The sequence below is a fragment of the Anastrepha ludens genome, chromosome 2, assembly GCF_028408465.1.
Source record: "Anastrepha ludens isolate Willacy chromosome 2, idAnaLude1.1, whole genome shotgun sequence".
Classification (NCBI taxonomy): domain Eukaryota; kingdom Metazoa; phylum Arthropoda; class Insecta; order Diptera; family Tephritidae; genus Anastrepha; species Anastrepha ludens.
This window is the reverse complement of record NC_071498.1, coordinates 172,015,007-172,037,194: the sequence shown is the minus strand read 5'-3', so window position 1 is coordinate 172,037,194 and position 22,188 is coordinate 172,015,007. Positions and strand designations below refer to the sequence as shown.

At 40.5% G+C, this 22,188-nt stretch overlaps 1 non-coding gene across 1 annotated transcript; it reads left to right on the top strand.

Annotated features, from left to right (window-relative positions):
* Window positions 1-4,096: 4,096 nt before the first annotated feature.
* LOC128856130 (5S ribosomal RNA) lies at window positions 4,097-4,215 on the top strand. Its single transcript, XR_008453798.1, has one exon. It is a non-coding gene; the product is annotated as a 5S ribosomal RNA (ribosomal RNA).
* The last annotated feature ends 17,973 nt before the right edge of the window (window positions 4,216-22,188 follow it).

Genomic DNA, 22,188 nt, shown 5'->3' with positions numbered 1-22,188 from the left:
TCGACGTTACTGCAGAAATTTCTATAGGATTCAAGTTTGATTACAAACCACAAGAGTGGTTACAAAATAGGTAAATTTGAACTAGTTACAGAATAGACTAGAAGTAGTTCCATGTGCAGTTACGAAATTGTATATACTAAATGGCTCCATGAATAGTTGCAGAAGAGATAAGCTACAAGAGATTTCATGAGTGGTTACGAAGTACACAAAATACAACTAGTTACATGAGTAGTTGCTAAAAAACAAACTACAAGTGATTTTACGAATGGTTACGAAATACGTAAATTCGAACTAGTTACAGAATAGGTAAATTAGAAATAGTTCCGTGAGTAGTTAGGAAATTGTAAATGATAAATGGGTCTATGAGTAGTTACAGAAAAGGTAAGTTAAAACTAAGTTAGGAAGTACATAAATTAGAACTAGTTACATGAGTAGTTGCAGAAAAAATAAGCTGCAAGTGATTTTACGCGTGGCTACGAAAACGTAAATTAGAACTAGTTACATAATAGGTAAACTAGAAGTAGTTTGATGAGTAGTTACAAAGTTGTAAATAGGGGCTGTGAGTAATTACAGAAAAGATAAGTTACAACTGAATTCATGAGTAGTTACATGAATGCGTATTTAATACTTACATTGCAACGTGTTACAAAGTAGTGACAGGTAACATTTATATATATTAACAGTTACATATATTAAAATTGGTTCGATTAGGTAATTTTAGAGTGATTCCATGAGTAGTAACAGCCAATCCTCTTGAATAGTAATTACATAAGAACCAAATTAGAAGTAGTTCCAGAAGTGGTTACCAAATTTATAAATTGTTACTAGTTCTGTGAGTAATGGCAGAATACATACAATAGATGATTCCGCAAGTAGCTACAGAATAGATATATTAGGCATAGTTTCATGAGTAGGTACGGAATAGATAAATAACAAAGGGTTCCGTGAGTAAATTACATAATAACTAAATTTGAAATAATTCCATGAATAGTACAAAATAGATAAGTTACAAGTAGTTCCATGTGTAGTTACAGAATGGAGAAATAGGAAGTGGCTTCACGGTCTGATACAAAAAAGCAAGTGGTCCCAAAATTAATCACGGAATAGATAAATTCCTAGTGGAGTAGTGAGTAGTTACAGAGTAGGTAAATTACAACTGTTGGTTATGAATGAGGTTTTTTTTGTCGGGACAACTAGAAAGTGCAGCACTCAGACATTACTTAAGTCCATTGTACTACACTTGGATTCCCTTTTAATTTTCTTTAAATCTACCCGATCTCCGAAGAAATCTGAGTAGATCTTGTGGTGCCAAGGACCCAAGATGGTCGCTTCTTAACACATCAGTGCGTCATCAACGAGGTTACAGAATAGCTAAATTACAAGTAGTTCCAGAAGTAGGTACAAAATTGATAACTTGTAAGTGGTTCCATGAGTAGTTGCAAAGTGGTTCCATGAGTAGTTACAAAATTTGTAAATTGTTAGTGGTTCCATGCAGAGGGCTAACGTGGAAGCCCAACGTTGAAGAGATAATCAGGAAGGCAACAATCGCCTTGTATAAATGTAGGGGTGCTATTGTCAAACAGGTGGGGTCTCCCGTCTAGAGTTATATTCTGGCGCTTTAATACCATTATAAAGACAATTTCATTGTACGGCGTCCTTGTCCAGTAGACTTCTCTCGACACCGGTTAAGAGCTGGAGTACATCCAAAGGCCTACGTTCATTGGATCCAATGGACCTCTTCGGATCACTTTTACTCTGTAGCTCAATACAAGAAGAACAAATTAACGCTGCACCCGCAGCAATCACATTGAGGTGTTCGAGCCACAAGCTAGACTTACGCTACGGACACTCTAGTATTCTTAGAAACTTAGGGACTTTTTCCATTCATAGTACCTCAAGGAGGAGTGAGCGATGTGCAATATTTGGAGACACGGCATGGCCAACATGTTTACGAATGGCTCGAAACTAGACGGAAGAGTTGGTGGATGAGTATTTTGCAACGAGCTCTCCATCCAACTTAAATTTAGGCTACCGGACCACGGTAGTGTTTTCCAAGCGGAGGTAACCACAAATAAAGAAGCTGTACATTGGATGCTAACTTCTGCAATTGCAGTAAGTGAGGTAAATATCTACTGCGGCACTCAGGCAGCAATTAAAGTCCTGAGTTCATTGCTTGTGCTTTCGAAATCAGTCGGGGAATGCCTGATTTCTCTTTCGACTGAATCCGAATACTTTGATATTAGGCTCAATTGGGTTCTCGGCCATAGAGACACAGCGCGAAACTGATGTGCTGATGAGCTGGCTAGATAGAGGACCCTGGGGATGGTTTCACTGCGAAATGAGAGGGTTGGGCTTCTATTGAGGACTTGTGGTCTGTTTCTGGGAAAATATACTTATCGTCAACTTACCACTGCGCAAAGTTGCGTGATTCTTTTGGCCAGATCTGAGGCGCTCGAGGCAACTTCTGAGACTAACATAGTCGTAGCTCTCGAATTTGGTAAGGGTCCTTACCGGGCATTGCCCGTTAGGTATCTATGCGATGAAACCTCAATGGATTGCCTCGAGTCTTTTCTGCGGAAATAGCAAATTTATATTTCACACACCTGGTCAGTTGCATCAGCAGCTTGAAGCGTTTAACGCAATGTAATTAGCCATCGTTTGGTCGTCATCATCCCCGCGCAAAGGCATCTCCCTCAAGGAGCTGACGGGTACGATGACACCGCGGCCCCTAGTCAAGATGTGCCTCATTTCAGCGAATTTGTAAAAGTTAGCTAGAAAGTTAGGTGACAAAATCCAGCAAATGTCTGCTCCCATATTGGGCGGTGTGTTGGTCAGTGTGTGTTCACCATGTTAGGGGCGACTCTTTATGTAAAAAGCATGACCGGTATGCAACGGGTCACACTGGGAGTCCCTGGATAGGTCGTCATGGGCTTTCCACCTGCGACCTGAAAGGGGTGATGTGAGTTCGCTCTGCCGATGTGTTAGCTCCGGTGTATATCAGTAACCAACCGCCTTGGACCCTGGTCAGGAAGTGTTTATTGGACGAAAGAGTAGTAGCTTTTGTTACTCCGTGCGAGCGCCGGTCCGTCCGTGTTTTCCGGTATCGGTAAAGCGTGGATCAGACCTCAGGGAACTGGGGTGGAGCCTCCGAGGGTACACCCACTCCTGACTATTTTGACCCACCCCCCTGCAGATGATGCGCTGGTTAAATAAAAACGTGTGGATAAAAATAAGGAAAACAGACAAAAAGAAGACAACCAGCAGAAGGCCATTATTGATGGTGATCTAGAGCAGAGCCCTTTCGTAACGAAACCACGATTGTTCTGCTCGCCACCACAAAAAGCGAATACGCCTCTTACGAGCGGATCATTGCCAATGATAGAGAAATCAAAGACGGTAAATGAAGGAGGTGAAATGACACCTCAAGAATTAGACGTAAGAGCAACGTCAAAAGAGGCTGCAAATATTGCAATTGAGCCCAATGCGTCGACGCAAACCCCTGTAACTGCAAAGGAAGCAAACGCAGAAAAAAAAAAAAAAAACCTGCATATTCGCGATAAGAGTTTATTCTCAAAATGCGTACTGAAGAAGAGGAAGCCGTAGAGAAATGTTTGAGAGTGCTTAGGAAGATGAAAGCTGTTCTATTGAAGAGGAGGAATACATCAACGGAAATAAAGACCGGAGTCTCAGAGCTACATGCGCTATTTGACGTCATGAAAAACTGCAGAGAACGTTGGATTCGAGCTGAGAAAACTGGCAAAGGTCGTCTCTTGCCGGACACATCTACGAAAGAAATCGCAGGTGACACATCCGCAACAGCTCGAAAAACAGGTGTTGTCCAGGAGAGTATTCCTCTAGCCGCAAAACGAAATACACCAAGTCCTGCCGCACCCGATTCTTCGATGAAACGAAGTGTTCAAGAGCCTGAGAAATGGCAAGTGGTAAGCCGGCAAAAATCTAGGTCCAATACCGTATGGCATCAAAATGGAGGATTTTATTATTTGCCCAAGTGGCTTTTCGCTTGGGCAGCTGTTTATCTTAACCTAACCTTAGTGGTTCCAAGAGCAATTGCAGAAAATTTATATAGGACGGTGATGTCAACGACCATACCACGCTGAAAACATCAGTTCTCGTCCGATCACCGAAATTAAGCAGCGTCGGGCGCGGTTAGTACTTCGATGGGGGACCGCTTGGGAATACCGCGTGTTGTTGACATTTTTAAAAGGTGGTCATTGCAGGCAGTCTTTGTAGGGGGAACAACGCAAAGGCCTTCGTGGACTTTGTGCCGTAACTGCAAGACTGTCGCAAGTGCGACTATTCCTCCCCGTGATGGCCACTGGAAACAGGATATCCCAGCACGGTCATGTCTCTGTTGAGGTCCTGGCTAATATAGTCGGGCGGGAAGAGTAAACTTCCTTGGGTATGTATAAATCCCCAATCCAAGGTGGAACAGCATACGCCGAGGGATGCTTGGCTAGAGGCGGATCTAGTCGCTAGTATGCGGACTTGGGGCGCCCTGGCGAGGCCCCATCTCAAAAATGCCTTCCTGCGCTACCGGGGCACTGGCGTAGGTGACCGATATACCCCTTTACTCGTGGGAACAAAAATGAATACCAATCGCAATAAAACAAAAAATGGTGGAAGCGGCCAAGAAGGCTTCAACCAAGAGGCTAACAAAAAACCTCAAAAAACAGAGGCGGTCATACCTCAACAGGAAGAGGCCACCATGCTTCAAACTAATAAGGAGGAACGGCCCGCAGTTGAAGGCGTGAGAACTGCCGAGACGACTCCGAACAACACCGATGGCGAAGGGTCGACAACGGAACAGCCAAAAAAGCTCAGTGGTGCGGACAGGAAAAGATTTGCACACTTCCTAAAAAAAGGGCTAACCAGAGAAGAAGCATATGCTAAGGCGCTGGAGCCCATGACTACCAAAAACACCGGAGGAACAACGACGGGGCCGGCACGACTAAGGTCGGTTGAGGACACACCACCCGAAGTAACAGCCAAAAAGCGGCCTAAAGATGATGGTCCGTCCACATCGAAAGACGCAGCTCTAAGAAGCAAAAAGTGGCAGCCAACTGCCACATACAAAGATGTAACAACAGGAGTCAGGTTGGCAGTACTTGCTTGGGACTACCCTAACATGGTATGACGACCATTAGGACGGTGATATTTCTTTCATTCGTTGCAGATCACAGAGCTGGAGCGCTTCCATTCGCGTTCTGTAAAAAAAAAATGCGGCTTTGTACACTTGTACCAAAATCCGTACAAATTTCTATAATAACTCAAAGCTGCTTACTGCATCATCGCCTGCTCTTCAGCTGTCAATAACACACAGATTTCGCGATTTATAAATATGTAAATCTATGTGCTTTGTTGTTTTGTTGCGCGATTACCTAACCGCTCGCGAAATGCCTACTGCTACTGACACATCCCTTCCGCTGCCTGTCCATTTTTCATTTTGCAAATCTGCTCAATCGCACGCATTTGTCGCACGTCGTAGACAAGTCACACATAAAAGTGTGGAGATTTGTAGGAAATTTAAACATAGATGTGTGCATGTATGTGTGTAGTTATATATATATATGTGCGTGTGTGTGTATGGCATTTATAAACTCATTGAAAAATCTGCACGCTTGACGCCTTTTAGTCAACAAATTGCCAATAAGCCATTGTCGATTCATCAATAATGATCTGCGACTTAAATGGGGATTTGCATATTTGCGCGTTTAAATATAAATACTGTGTGTATGCTAGTATGTGTGTGTATGTATGTATGCTTCTATGCCTGTATGTTTTTTGTTCCCCTACTTGTTTGTATTTATCGTGCGTTGTATTTTTAAACAGTTCAAATAGTAGACGTGCATTTTTTTATGAAATTTTCCCACTAGAAAAGAAAAAATTTCATAAAAAAAAATTCATAAAAACTCATGCACAGTTGATTAAATTGTGTATTATTTGCGGTAGTTGTAATTTAATTTGAAATACGCATAAATATATGTGAATTTAGTTGTACTACACGTTTTTCTTAACCCTTGTTACCCGTATTGGCAGTTGTTGGTTTAGCAGTTGCAGGAGAAAAAAATTGCACATGCAAATGCGAAAATCGCTCAAAATCGGTGGCACGTGACTTTCGTTTTTCACTTCACTACAAATTTGTGTTTTTGTTGCACTTAATGTGTACGCTTCTTGTCAATAGTTGTAACCCATACATAAACTAATGCATGAAAAATACATTTTATATAAGTACAGTAGCTGTTCAACGCATTAGGGATGGTAGGAAAATATTGCAAGCTCTGACGGTTGAGAGAATAGAGAAGGCTAGGCTAAACAGCCTTGTGGGATCGCTATAGAGAGCCAAAAAAGGAAGAGAGACGTATTATCCGAAAGAAGAAATGAGAGGCCGAAATACGTGAGTGCGAGGAGCTTGAGATGGTGGCCAATAGAAACAACGCCCGAAAATTCTACCAGAAAGCTCGACGGCTTACAGAAGATTTCAAGACCGGGGCGTTTTCCTGTAAGAACAAAGACGGCGATCTGGTTACTGACATACAGTGTAATCTTAAATTATGGAGGGAACACTTCTCGAACCAGTTAAACAGACGACGAACAAAACTAGTATTCTACAAGGTTCTCATCATGCCTGTCCTAACGTATGGCGCAGAAGCTTGGACGATCACAACACCCGATGAACCCTCGCTTGGAGTGTTTGAGCTTTATGACGACATAGACGTATTGCAGTGAATAAAGATCCAGCGGCTACGTTGGCTGGGTCATGTCGTCCGAATGGATACAAACGCTCCGGCTCTGAAAGTATTCGATGCGGTACCAGCTGGTGGTAGCAGAGGAAGAGCAAGGAAAGATCAGGTGAAGAAGGACTTGACTGCACTTGGTGTGTCCAACTGGACACCGGCGGGCTGTGTTAAACTCGGTCAAAATCCAGATATATCCCATTATGCTTTCTACCCTCAGCTCAAATATCAGCTCAAATGATATTTTTCCATAATAGGAGGGACTTACAGTTTTAATCCCACTCCAGACGGCAGCTATTTTTAATGAGGAATTTTTTCAAGGCAGAAATACACCCGTAAGTTTGCCATTGCCTGCCGAGGAGCGACCACTATTAGCAAAAACGTTTTCTATCACTTTGATATTTCATGCAACTAAACTCAAACCTACGCACTCCTGCATGGTAGTTACGTCCCAATCCATTTGGTTACGGCGACCACCAAGGAAGGTTAGCTTAGGTTAGGTTAAATAAGTGCGGAGGCTCTTGGTAAGAGTTCACTCTGCGGCCAGAGAGGGGCATTGTAGTGTTCAGCAGAAAATTTCGACAGACCTACCTCAGTGTGGTTGGAACCCTTAGTGGAAAATATCATTGCATATAAGAGATTTATGTGTTCCTATTTTATGGATCTCTATATATAAATGGCTTTATTCCGACTTATAATATTCAAGAATAAGTTTTGTGCTCACAGGCAGTAGAAGTTGGATAGAAGAGCTAAACCATCCCGTACAGCCATTTGCTTACTTCAGCGAGATTATCAAAGCATACGGATGGCCTAGAAGTCTGTATGCTTCTCCCAATGAGAGTTGCTGAGCGAATACTTTAGATATCATTACGATTTCAGAACCGTTTGGAAATATTGGTAATTCGTCATCACCTGTCAGATTGGGTGTTGCTTTTGTCGATGTGAGTGTCGAAGTTGTGGGCTTAGTCGATTTTCATTATCTGTTAGTTCACATTTCTTAGTGTATAGAGATTACAAAATCTCATTGCTGCTCAGTCCTCGGCAACTTTAACAGAATCATTTGTTGAGCTGACGTCAAACCAATACTTCATTTTTAATTTTTTTATGCCTTTCATTTTTGTTTACAAATCATGGATAATTTTACGACTCCTATCGAGTTCGCTATGAGAAAGATTGGATGTATGGCCTTAAGAAATGTAGACATTGGCAGCAGTGGATGGAAAATGGTGGCGAGTAACTAACGAAGCGAATATGGGTGAGAGCTATGTTGACTGTTTTATTTTTCTCAATGTACGCAGCATCAGTTTTCAATAACCTCCTTCCACAATTGTTAACTAAGAATTTTTTCATGCACACCTTCCTTTGAAGGTAGGCCCTAGAACTTTCAATAGCGCTTGACAGATGAGTCCTCAGACCACGACAACACCTTCAAATTTGTATTGTTGAGGTTATTGATATTCATTATTTGCTAAGAAATATAAGCTGGCTCCAGGTCCTTCACTAGAATTTCATCTCCAAATCATCTCTGAGGGCGGCTGTTCCATTCTTTGAAGAATTAGTGGTAAATTTTTTGCATTTTCCTTTCTTTGAGGAAATTGTCGCCTGTGTCATAACATTCCGGTGGAATTCGTCGCTAAGAATGGCCTTTAAAAAATAAAAATGTGAAAGTTTGTGTATACGAGGGGCCACACATACAAATAATATTGCGCTCCATTTGGGTCAGCCCTATTCTTCATGCGGTTGAACATAAAATAGGCATTTTGCCGCAATAAATCTGTTAGTTTTAACTTTTGAGCTGCCACCAAACAGTAAACTTTAGAAAAAATCGTATCGTTTCTAATTCTTTGGATAGATACTGTACATGATTCGCATTAGGGATGTCAATCCTAAAAGTCCCCGGTATGTTCGAGTTTTGTAATTTTTTACTCAGCGTAGAGACAGAAAAATCCCATCTCATGGCCAAAAAGCAACACTGAAAAGCACTTCATTTACAGAACTTTTTTGGTGCAACTCTGCTTGGTCTGTTGTGTAAAGTGTTGAACTCTTCGAATGACTGAAGTGTTTATGACTACGTCTTACTATTTTTGCGCCACCTTGTATAATATTAAAGTAACATGAGTGAATGGCTACCATCTTCAGACACGTACACTTGCGCTCACATAATTAAGTCACCATTTTTTACCATATTTCCAATATTCGTCCAGCCACAAGTTTTGTTTATGATCAAACAAAAACTTTCTTATAATACACTGAAAAATCAAAAAAAAGTAGTTTTGCTGTTGACAATAACCCAAAATAAAAATGATATCGATGAAGATTCCGGTAAACCTATAATGTTAGCTCCCACAAAAGGGACTAATATGTTTGACGAACTTATGCACTCTTATACAGTTGCACGATCAACAAGACCGTGGCTAATGCGAATGTTTTCTGGAGTGTTTGATCAATCAGGAGTGAATGCAATTGTGCTTTATTCGCTTAGAAAAGAAGCGAAAGTTAAAATGCGGGAACTTTTAAACAGCCTTCAGTCTTATTGCACCATTTTTAAAAGAACGACCAGAATCTACGCATCTTAGGCGGATCCTGCGTATTCAAATACAGCACATACTTACAGTGCAGGACGAGTGCCACGAAATCTTTGTGGACAACCAAACAATTATTAGGGAGATCGTGCGGCCTCAGCCCTAGTATGGCCCTCTAGATATACACCCAAATGGTTAGACCAATCATACTGTATGGGGCACTAGTATGGTGGAGCAAATCTATTCAAAAAACAGCGATAACCAAACTGGGAAAAGTACAAAGGCTTGCTTGCCTATGCATCACAGGGGCTATGAGAACTACCCCAACAGCTGGCATGGAAGCACTCCTTAATCTCCCAGCACTTCACATAGCAATCCAAGAGGAAGCAGCTACGCAAGCACTCATGCTACACATGAAAGAAAATTTCAAATTAGGCAACCTCACCGGTCACCTAAGTATCCTAAATAAAATCAAAAACACCATAAGCATGGCTCAAGTCTCAGACCACATTGACCCAACCCTATGTTTCACAAAAGGATACACAGTTACCTTTCCTGAGAAGATCGAGTGGAAAATAAACCCAAAATGGATGAATGATGATTCACAAAAATGGCAGGAGTAGTGGGGAACAGAAGGAGCTGGTTCAATTCATAAACATACTTAAGAGTCAATAGACAGCATAGGGTGCACAATAGATCAATATGGTCGCAGTGCTAAAGGCCCATACCTTAACCCTTTACTACCATTAACCATTACAGTGCAGGACATTAACGCTTCCCTCTAACATAAGGCTTCTGAAATCAACTCGACGTAAGCTTTATGACAGAAAAACAAGGCCGAAAGATGTTCAAAGCCTTTGCTAACTGCCTCTAGATGTATGAGAAGCATAGAACTACGATTTGCCGCCAGTGCACGGAAGAAGATCAAATAAATTTTATAACTTAACATTTTTTTACCTCTTTAGAGAGGCTAGTTAAGCTAAGTTCACTGACTAATTTTTATGATTTCATATATATTAGTTTCTGAAGTCCAAGATAGTTTTCCGAAATAATTTTAGTTTTAGAACGCAAAGCTTATTTCTGATAAAAAATTTTTTATGAGAACGAAATCCAAAAATGTGTTTATATTTTCTGTAAGACCAAGGATATCAACTTAAATTAATCCTTCGTCACGGTATTTCCTTCGAAAGAGAAATGGGATAACGGGCTTATTGTTAGAGAAAATGATATACCCATCTTTACAGTTGGCTCAAAGCTAGAAAACAAAGAGGTGAAGAGTTTATCAGAGAAACTTGGGGTCAGCCAATCATTTTGTCTACCTGATCATTGCAGTGTATTCCAGGTGGAAGTCACTGCCATAAAAAAGGGACTTACTGTAATAAAAACGAGAGTATTATCCACAAATGAAGTCTTCATTTACTCGGACAGTCAAGCAGCAATAAAGCAGTAGAATCTAAAACACACTCGTTAAAAACAGTCATAGAATGTTTTAAACTTCTAAAGGACGTATCAAAATACTACAAAGTACACCTTATATGAGTACCAGGCCTCAGGAATATAGCAGGAAACTGCAAGGCGGATGAACTTGCTCGAACCGGTACAACGCTCGATCTTCAACCGGATAGGACGCTGATACCCATGCCTTTAGCCACTTGTAGGCTACTGATAGATAGGGAAACCATTAAAAAGGTAACTATAAGTTGGAAAAACCTCTCAACATGCGAACTAAGCAGACAGACATGGCCGAAATGGAACAGCATTCGCTCAAAAAACCTATTGAGATTTAACAGAGAAGCTATAAGAAAAATGATAGGGGTATTAACTGGTCATTGTCTAATAGGCAGCCACACCAGAAGGTTAGGACTCACATACTATGATTTCTCTAGAAGCTGTCTTCACACAAAAGAAGAGGAAACAGTCAGACACCTTTTATGTGAGTGTGAAAGCCTACGTATATAATAAGCTCCGGCATTTCTAACTGATATAACGAACATAGCGCATCTAAAACTTACGAATTTGTGCTTGTTTATTAAAGCTACAGAATGGTTTAAGAAGGAGTCCATAATGTAACGATAAGTTCCAGTGGTATCACAATGGATCCACGAAAGGTCTAAGTGTGTCATTGCGACAGCCACTCTACCTACCTACTTGTTGCATTATCTGATATCTTTGAAAAAATGCTTCGTCTTCTTTAACTTAGCCTTAGCCTTTTTCGTGTCAATTCTCCTTGTGCGAAGTCTGCAGATCACGTGGTTCTGAGTCGTCCCTTTGTTGACATTTTTGCATCGCATGTCGTTGTCCGAGTTTTTGTGTGGTCTGCCTGGCCCTTTTTTCTCTACCTCTATCTGTAACTCTTGCTTCACTCCGTGATCTTCTGGTCTTCTCATTACATGACCGTACCAGCGTAGGCGGTTTTCCTGGAGCTTAGTGTTGATTGGAGCAGCTTTCTTGCTGCCAAGAATAAAGGTGTTTTTGATCTTGTTCAGCAGTGTAACGCAGCTGGTCCACCTCAGCATCTGCATTTCTGTCGCGTGCAGTTTCAGCTCTAGTTTACGTGGTACAGCGCAGCACTCGGATGCATATGCCATTGCCGGACTGATGATGTTTTTGTAGATTTTTCCTAGTTTTTTGTGATTTTTCCTTCATCAGGTATAACACTCTCCAGCGCTTAAGACAGAATATTTTTGAATAAATTAAATGAAACATTTATTTTTAATTTATTTTATTTAAGTACTTACAAAAACGTGTAAAGTGTAAAACTTTAATTTGGAAAAACGTTTCTGAACTGCGGTAAAACTTTTCCTTATTATGAAGTAGCAGAGCTTCTCAAGCAATATTGATGTAATTCTTTCGAAATGAAGTTGTTGCAAAATAATGACTATCTAAATAACAGCACTAATCCCGATATCCCATGATTGCATTAATAAAATCTCGAAACTCCGGAATCGTCAGTCAAAGAAAGAGGGAGAGTTCCGAGAGAGAGGGAGAGAGAATGGGAGAGAGGTAGAGAGAATGAAAGAGAGGGAGAGAGAAAGAATATATATCTAAATAAATTCACAACATTTCCAGAGAATACAAATAGACAAAATTTACAAGCAACGGAGAAGGGTCGACAGGTGTAGGTAAACGCCGGACACAAACCATGGCAACAACGCGCACTACTCCGAGCATTTATCACCCGCACAAACGCAGCGATTCCAGGAGCGCAGCAACAGCACAAATTACCGCAAGACAATACCAATAAATCTGACGCCGGAATGGATAGCACTTTATGGTATGCACAAGCAATAGCCAGGAAACGGAAATAAGCGCCAAAAAAAAAAAAACTCCAGGCACCAAGGAAATATAACGGCAAGGAAAAACACTAAAGTTTTTTGGGACTAAAAACCGCCCAAAACATGAGGCACCAAGGAAATATAACGCCAAAAAGTAGGTACCAAAAATATATTTCCTACAAGTTTGCACCAACAAACAAGCGCCAAAAAGTAGGCGGTGTTATTTCTCACTAGAAATTCGCAACCACAAAGAAACCTCAGGAAAAATAACCTAAAGTGTATCTAAGATATATATATAAGGTATAGCTCTCTCTTTCTCCTTTTCCTCTAAGTTATATCTTTTTTCTCTCTCGCGGAACGAAAATGTCCAAAACGTTGCATAGCCTTGAAATTTTACTCTCCATTCTCGCTCGTCCAACGACGTCTAAGAAGTTTCACTTCAAAATGTACATCCCTAATTCATGCATATAAATTTGCGTATTCACATTACCATCGGCAATACAAAAGAACTTATGAATTTGCTGCGTCGATGTTTGCAAGAGTTCAACGATGCGTATGTTGCACGCTCTGAAAATTTTTAAAAAATTTTGCATACAAAATTAAATGGCTTTCAATTTTTTGTAAGTTTTTCCGTTCTTTCTCTTTATAAATATATAATAAATATGGATGCATGCGTTGCTCCTATTATTATTCTTTTAAATAAATGAAAAGTAAGGCATCTAAGAGGTTTTATCAGTGCATAATTCATGTAGAGATTTTGAGCTACCCTTAGATTTCCCATCCTTCCCTTCCTTGGTTTCTGCTCGATGGAGTATCTGCTATTAGTATTTTTGATAATTTGTTTGATTGTAAATCCTTTCGAAACTCTATCTATTTTCGGCTGCCTCCACAGCCATCATCCCCCTCCCTCGAACACCAACGAATTTGTTAAAGCCATGCGGATTTCAATTAAATGATGTCGTCACTTAAATCAACGCATTTTCTCTTTTGTCAAATTAATGAGTTTTATCTGCTGCAAAGTGTTGATGCCATTTGAGTTGCAAATTTGCCATCGTTTACCCCTCGTTTTGTGCTGTTCATTGCGTGATGAATTGGAAAAGCTGTCGAAACTGACGCGCTTACACACTTTTCATGCTTTTATCAATTCAAAAATAAATCTGCTACAGTTTTTGTGAAAGCTACTGGATATATTTAAATGGATTACTCGTTAAGATAATAGAAGAAGCGATTATATTTTTTCTCAAAACTGATATGAATTTCACAATTTCGTTCTTCTTCTGCATGACGTACTTCAAACGAGACTAAACAGCTGCAACGACAGCCTATATTGGATCAACTTGACAAAAGACGAGCCAAATGACCTCATATTTACTATATTTTGATAAAATTCAAACACCAACTTTGCTACTTTGACTAAATTATTAATTGGTGCACGATGAAAATTTTGACTGTGAACATCAACTTTATTTTTTCAAAAAAAAAAGGGTGCGGAAGCGCTAGTTATAATATTCTATATGAATCACCTCTTCAACCATCCAACCAACCTCAACTTTACATTCTGTCAAAAAAATATCGGGAATTGTTCATTAAAAAAACGCGCGTTACACATTCCTATGTCTAAATTTTTTTTGCTGGCATGTTGGCACACCTGTCCTCTGTAGTGTCGCCGAGTTTGAGCGTGATCTGTCAATTAGTTTGATTTTGGCATTTAATTATATCAGTGAACCGCAGGTGTGCTCTGTGATTTACTATGGTTAAAAATATCGAACACTGAATTTGTCTTGACTTTTGTGTTTTGAATCGGTTTTCGTGTGCCGAATCGTTGAAAATGTGGCAGAAAGCCTATGGCGAGTGCGCTTTATCAAAAACACGGGTATACGAGTGGCATAAGGCTTTTGGAGAGGGCCGAGAAGTCGTGGAAGATTTGCACCGATCTGGTTGCCCATCAACATCTTCAACGGATGAAAACGCCGAAAAAGTCAAAGAAATGGTGCTGGAAAACCCGCATTTAAGTTTGAGTGAGGTAACTTGTGACCTTAGCGTGTCTCAAGAGTCAATTCGCAACATTTTACACCATTAATTGGGCATGAGACTCGTGGCTGCTCGACTCGTTCCAAGAGAGTTAAATTTCTTTCAAAAAATTCATCGCAAGAAGGTGGCTAAAGACATGCTTGAGCGAGTGAATTCGGACCCAACGTTTATCCAGCGCATCAGCACATCATAACAAGTAACGAGACATGGGTATATGAGTTCGGCATGCAAACCAGTCAACAGTTAACGGGCGGCTGAATGGCGCTATCCACATGAGCCGAAATCCGAAAACCAGGTCAAAGTCGGTCAAGAGTAAAAGTGATCCACCTCGTTTTCTTGGATTCTCATGGTATTGTGTACTCGGAAGTCATTCCAAATAGTTCCACGGAAAATAAAGTATATTATTTGGATGTTATGCGACGTTCGAGAGAGAATGTGCGTAGAAGACGACCCAATTTGTGGAAAGAAAACTAATGGATCTTGCACCATGAGAACGCACTAGGCTCATATTGAGAACACTTTTTTGACCAAAAACTCGACAAATATCATCGCACAACCACCGTATTCACCGGTTTAGTCCCCTGTGATGTTTTCCTTCTCCCAAAACTTAAATTGCCACTCCGCGGACACCGCTTTAAGTCGATAGAGGCCGGGAAGGAGAATTCGCTGAAGGAGTTGAAGAAGATTTCTTCAAACGCGTTTGAAAGGCGCTTTGATGGCGGAACTAATCGTTGGCATATGTGTGTTTCTTAGAATGGAGTCTATTTTGAAGGTGACAAAATAAATTTTGATGATTAAACAATTATTGTGCGTTTTATTGAACAATTTCCGGTACTTTTTTGACAGAATGTACATAGCATCATTTTCTTGGTGTGGCTTGGGTGCCTGCACTATGATGCTTGCCGTCTTTAAAATTTCTTGGTTGAGAGCTCTCAATACTAAGTCTTACAAAAACCAACACTTGGCTGAAAGGTAAGAGTGACCAAGCAACCAAGCCAAAAGTGGCTAGGACCAAACTTTATTTCCAAACTTCAAGAATATGAGCACAAATACTGCAAGGATTCCTATCTAAGATTTGTAATTGATTTAATTTGGTTGTAATGAAAAAGTTAATAAATATTTTCCAATACTTTTCTTTTATTGAAATGAGTAAAGTAAGACCTGCCGGCTTAATTTTTTAGCATATTTGCGCGAGCTTCGGCATTTATCTCGCCGACGACAAATTCGATTCCACTTTTCAGCTCTTGAGTCAGTTCTGGTTGGTTGGTTAGAGTGGAGATTCATCCAGTATCCAAATAGCGCTTCGGCACCATTTTTTTGCCACAACTTGTTTAACAGTTATTTGCAGCAAGACTATATCTAATCTGTGCAGTTTAGGAACCTTATTAGGTTGTTGACATCTAAGCCAGACAATTGTTTGCCCGGGGTTAACATTCTGTCCTTCCATATGGCAGGGCATTTACAGAGGAAGTGGAAGATTGTTTCATTTTTCTCCGGTTGTTTACAACTATGTCAGTATGTGCTGTGAGGGTTGCCCATTTTGGCCGCTTGTTCTCCGACAGACCAAAAGCCAGTTATGACTGCCGTTAGTCTCCAGGCGTCTCGTCGTTTCATGTTCATCAATATTGACGATTGTTTGAGGTTGTAGGTAGACCATAGCGTTCTGTTAATTTTGCATTTCGTCTGGTCTCTCCATCTACAATCTGCGATTCGGAGGTATTTTAGGGAAATTGTACTCTGGACTGCCCCTAAAGGTGTGAATACCGATTCTACAAGAACGTTATTCATGGCAGATCCCCTTCTTGCCAGTTCATCCACTTTTTCGTTACCATCGATGCTCCGATGTCCCGGGACCCAAATTAAGGTAACTTTATGGTTTTCGCTCAACCACTCTAGAGGTTGTTGTAGCTGAATCCAATGCCTGGATAGCAGATTGGCTATCCGAAGGAATAGCGATATTGCCCTTAAAGGAGAAATCTGTGATTAGTAGCCTACAAGTAACCCCAATTGCCAATACTTCCGCCTGGAAGACACTGCTGGTATTAGAGAGACGCACAGATTTTTCAATTCCAAGTCTATAAGAATATATACCAGCTCCAACACCAGAATCCATTTTACTGCCGTCCGATAGACTGTGGTGTTGAAGTTGTTTAGAGAGAATCCCTTATTCCATTCTTCCTTAGATGGAAAGAGAGTGGCAAAATTTCTATTGAATGTTACCGTCGGGACGATGTAGTCAGTCCTCACCGAGGTTAACTGAGTTCGTCGCAATAATAGACTGGCATGGCCATGCGTTTTTCTTTCCAGCGACCCGTGAGTCAGATCTGTATTGTTGGCGAAATTTATATCTTTAGCAGTTTTCTAAAAAACTAGTCGAGCGGATTTAAATTGCAGGTTCAAATACCGTCAATACCGTGTGAGCTAATTAATCGATTTTCGATTTTTTTTTTCAAGCACAAAGCCGCGAGTTTTGTTTATTTTTATATATTGGGTGCTTTGTTGGCTGCTTTGTTGGCTGCATGACTACTATCGATATCGACAGCTGAGAATGGAAAACTGAGTTGACATCTCTGTTTTTCGGTTCACTAAGGTTTGGGAAGTCATCATCAATTACAAATTTTGAAAAAACAAATCTGTTCACGAAGTTCGTAGAACATTGGAGGCATCATCGGTCTTACTTTTTTCCAAATGAGGAAGTAGCTGCTATTAGGGATAGCGCGAAGTTCGACGGAATAGTTGGTGGGCGAGTATTTTGCGAGGAGCTCCCCATCAGGTTCAACTTCAGGCTTCCGAACAACTGAGAGGTTTTCCAAGCGGCAGTAGCGCTAATTAAGGGAGCAATGAACTGGTTGCTCAGTTCGGTAATTACTATAAATATCTATTCCGACAGGCAAGCTGCAATTAGAAGGAAATTGCTGGGCTGGCGAGATGGCTAGACAGGGATCTCTGGAGATGATTTCATCGCAAAATGAAAAGAGTGAGGTTCTCTTAAAAAGCTGTATTCTACTTCTGAGAAAATGGGCCTCGCGTCAACTCGGCGATCGCTGGGCTAGTGCGCAAACGTGCAAAATCGACACATCATTCAGGCCAGAGTTGATCGGGGACGCTCGAGAGAACTTCTAAGGCCAAAAAAGCTGCAACTCTCGAATTTAGTGTATCCTTACTGGGCATTGCCCGTTAGGTGTCCATGATGAGAGATTTGGAATTGCCACAAGTCCGTTCGGCAGAAGGTGTCTGGAAGACGAGTTGGACGAGTTTTCTGAGTTGCCCTGCTCTCGTCGGGCAAAACTTTAGACATTTGGGCTCTCACTTTTTCGCTACACCGGCGGATATTGCGGGTTTAAATATCACACATCTGGTATATGGGTTCATCAGTAGCTTGAAGCGTCTAATTACGAATGTAAATTAGCCAACGTCGATCTTCCTCGAACGTGGATGGAATTCAATTTTCGATGTACCTTAATAATAATTATGTAATGCCCCCCTGTTTTACGAAAATGTGAAATTTCATTCCTTAGTGCTCAAATGTTCTACGAAAATATTTGTTAAAACATTTCAGTGGTGATTATCGAAGCCACAAAAGCACCATCAGCATTTACTTGTAGTTGCTGAACTGTTTTCTTCACAACCTTTCTATTTCTTGCAAAATTAGTCCATGCCCCAAATTTTTTCGCAAATACCAATTCATGTCTTGCACTCTTTTAGGTTTAAACTCTTCTATAATCTGAAGTATTTTCTTGGCAGAAATCTTGAAAAAAGTATTTCATGGCTAAAACACTCGATTTTTCGAGGTATTTTCATATTGGTTCCGATCACGTTAATCGTGATTTTTTTTTTTTAATACTTTGGCGAAAGTATTACCTGCGCAACAAAGTTCCAGCTGTTCGTCAATAGATGCCGCCAGCAGAGTGTGTTAGTCGATTCTCACATAACCTAAACATCATAAACCAAGCTTAGACATTTGGTAAACAAACTGCTTCGACACATTACTGATTTTGTTTTAGGATCAGATACTTTTGGTTTTGTGAAAATGTCTGATTTTGAGCCAAATAATCGTCATTTGCGGGAATGTTGACTTTCCTCTTGCATTCGAAAAAAAACGGTGACTTGAGCGCATCGAGAGCTACAAAAACTTTATGGAGATGCTGCTTTAAGTGAAACAACGCGCCGAGATTGGTTCCGTCGCTTCAAAGACGGTGATTTTAATGTTGGATCCAGCGGCAAAAAAGGAAGGGTTTTCTTCATCGTATCGTGACGGGTGACGAAAAATGGATTCATTACACCAATCCAAAGAAGACAAAGTCATGGGAACTGCCCGGTCATGCTTCTACAGTTCCTGTACGTCGTCGCCTCGGTCGAATATTCACGCTGCGAAGGTTATGCTATGTATTTGGTGGGACCAAGTTGGTGTTATTTATTATGAAGTGTTAAAACCAAGCGAAACCATCACTGGGGATCGGTGTCGACTTCAAATGACGCGATTGAGCCAAGCACTGCGCGAGAAGTGGCCGCAACACGCGGAGAGGCATGAAAAAGTGATTCTACAGCATGATAACGCTCGGCCTCACGTTGTCAAACCCGATAAAACCTACCTGGAAACACTGAAATGGGAAATCCTACCTCACTAGCCATATTCTCCGGATATTGTGCCGTCCGATTATCAGCTGTTCCGATCGATGGCACACGGTCTAACTGGCCAGCAGTTCCATTCATATGAAGACATCAAAAGATGGCTTGATCCGTGGATAACCTCAAAAGAGGAACAGTTTTACCGCGACTGTATACGAGATCTACCAGAAAAATGGGAAAAAGTAGTATACAGGGATGGGCAATACTTTCAATGATTCACTTGTAACCAGTTTTTCAGAATAAAGTTCTATTTTCAGAGAACTTAGTACATAAATACACGAAGTTTTATAAAAATACATTTACCAATTTTCTCTTTGCTGACTTCAATTTTTAACACCCTGTAACTCACAACTGAATCAACACACAAAAAGCAGTCGAAGATTTTTTGCAGTGCGAAATGCAACCTTGTCAACGAGCACAAACTTTAAATTGTTTGATCGATATTTACGAGATATTGATCACCAGTCACCGGGAAAATCATGGATTTCTTTTTTCTCAAACTAAGATATAAATATTAAAAAAAAAGTGCGTGTATCGTTGTACACATAACGGATGTGAAACTTTCAAGTCAGATAAGGAAAGAGGGAGAGACCCGAGAGCGAATGAGAGAGAGATAGAGAAATAATATATATCTAAATAAATTCACAACATTTGCAGAGAATACAAATAGATAAAATTTACAAAAAACGGAGATGGGTCGACCGGTGTAGGTAAACGCCGGACACAAACCTTAGCAACAACGGGCACTTCTCCGAGCATATATCACCCGCACAAACGCAGCGATTCCAGGACTGCAGCAGCAGCACAAATTACCGCAAGACAATACCAATAAATTCGACGCCGGAATGGATAGCACTTTACAGTAAGCACAAGCACTAGCCAGGAAACGGAAATAAGCGCCAAAGAGTTCACCAAACAAAAAAACGCCAAAAAATTGGGACCAAAAAACGCCCCAAACAGTAGGCACCAAGGAAATATAACGCCAAAAAGTCGGCACTAACAGTAGATTTCCTACAAATTTGCACCAACAAACAAGCGCCAAAAAGTAGGCGGTGTTATTTCTCACTAGAAATTAGCAACCTCAAGGAAAAACGCAGGGAAAAAGGCCTAAAGTATATTTAAGATATATATAAGGTATAGCTTTCTCTCTCTCCTTGTCCTCAACGTTATATCTTTTTTCTCACACGCGGAACGAAAGTGCGCAAACCGTTGCATGGCCTTGAAATTATACTCTCCAAGTTTGACTTTAGAAATTATTGTAAATACAAAAAAAGGTTGTTCTCCGATTGGCTGTTTGCCTCCATACGCTGAGGCTCTACTGCTTTAAGCTGCTGCTGCATAGGAGACAGTTTTCATGAGCGACTTTCGAGTGCGTGTCTGTTAATAATATAAAGCAAACTTTAATGCATTTATCTTATTGAATGTGGCTTAACCTTTTACGACTCCTTTTGTGGCAAAAAAAACTCCAAAGGGTTGCGCACCAAAGAAAAGCGCTTAATCATAATTAAGAAAAACTACAATTAAAACAAATCAACATCACGGATCGCTACCGAAGAATAATTAATCAATATGTGCCACAACATGAAATGCGTTTGTGGCGCACCCTTCCTAATGGTTTATTACTGTTATGGCGCAAGAACAGCAAAGCATAACATAAACATACACACAAACATTTCCGAGAACTGCGCGCTGCCACAGTTACGAGTATAAGAAATTTGTTGACTAATGTTTGGGAAAACAATTAACATGTGAGTGTGTGTGTGTGTGGTTATACAAGTAAAGAGTAGATGTATGTATGTATGTGCACAGTCAATTCCGAAGAAAAATTGTAATGAAAATAAAACAAAGTGCAACAAATTACCGTCTGCCATTTTAAAAGCATAACGAAGTGAATTATGTCAGCATTTACAGATATAAATAAACAGGAATGCATGCAACTTGTCTCGCTTCGGCTGCGCGCACGCACCCACATATCGACACACGGACACACAGACACAAATGCGTACAGTCGTAGAGAAATATATGAAAGTATGGATGTGTGCCTTGGCAATGGGCGCCCCTTTTGTTGTGGAAAGCGCATCGATTCGCATTGTGTTTGAAGGGTAAACATGACAGCAACAACAATAAAGATAAAATTAAAGCTAACTGCAATAAAAGTAACTACACAAATAGCAACAAACACACATTTCACATTAAACTAAACTACATTCAGACTCATATATGCATGTAAGTACGCACACAGCATAGTAAACCAGACCAAGCGCGCACAGTGAAGAGCAATGCCACAACAATTTACAGTGCAACTAAACCAATGCAACATTTTTATTGCACTTTTGTCTCTGTAATAGCCTGCAAATGTGCAATGTACTAAAAGAAAAACGGCTATTGAAGTGAGCATTTAAAATATTGTTACATATTTCAAGGGGCATAAACCAGCAGCAAATGCCCGCTGCAGCCAGTTGACAAATATGAGTAAATTTGTATAAAAAAACAAACAAACAACCCTACAGAAATTTTATTTTTATTGAAAACTCATACGAGCGTAAGTAATTCGTAATGTGCGCTTATGCTTACAAGCGCACAAACAACGATGAGCAGCAGCAACATCAGGCACTACAAATGCGAGTAACACCCAGCCTCGTAAATAAATAGATGTTGTTTCGATGCGCTGTATGATTCCGCAATGAAAATATCGGTTACGACTGGATCTTCCAATCGGTTGCATCGCTGTGAGCATGAAAACTTAAAATCCCACACACACTCACGCATTTAAATACATACATGGATATCTATGCGAAAACAATGTTTGGTTTTGAGTGCCTTGATGTCTGACTGCTTACTTATTGGGCTGTCTCTTTGTTTTCATTGCAAGTGAGTGCCGCTCCGTCTGTTCGTTTGCCTCCCACACACACATATATGTGCGTGTCTAGTCAGAAGAAATTGTAAATATGTACCATCTACGTAGTAGTAAGAGCT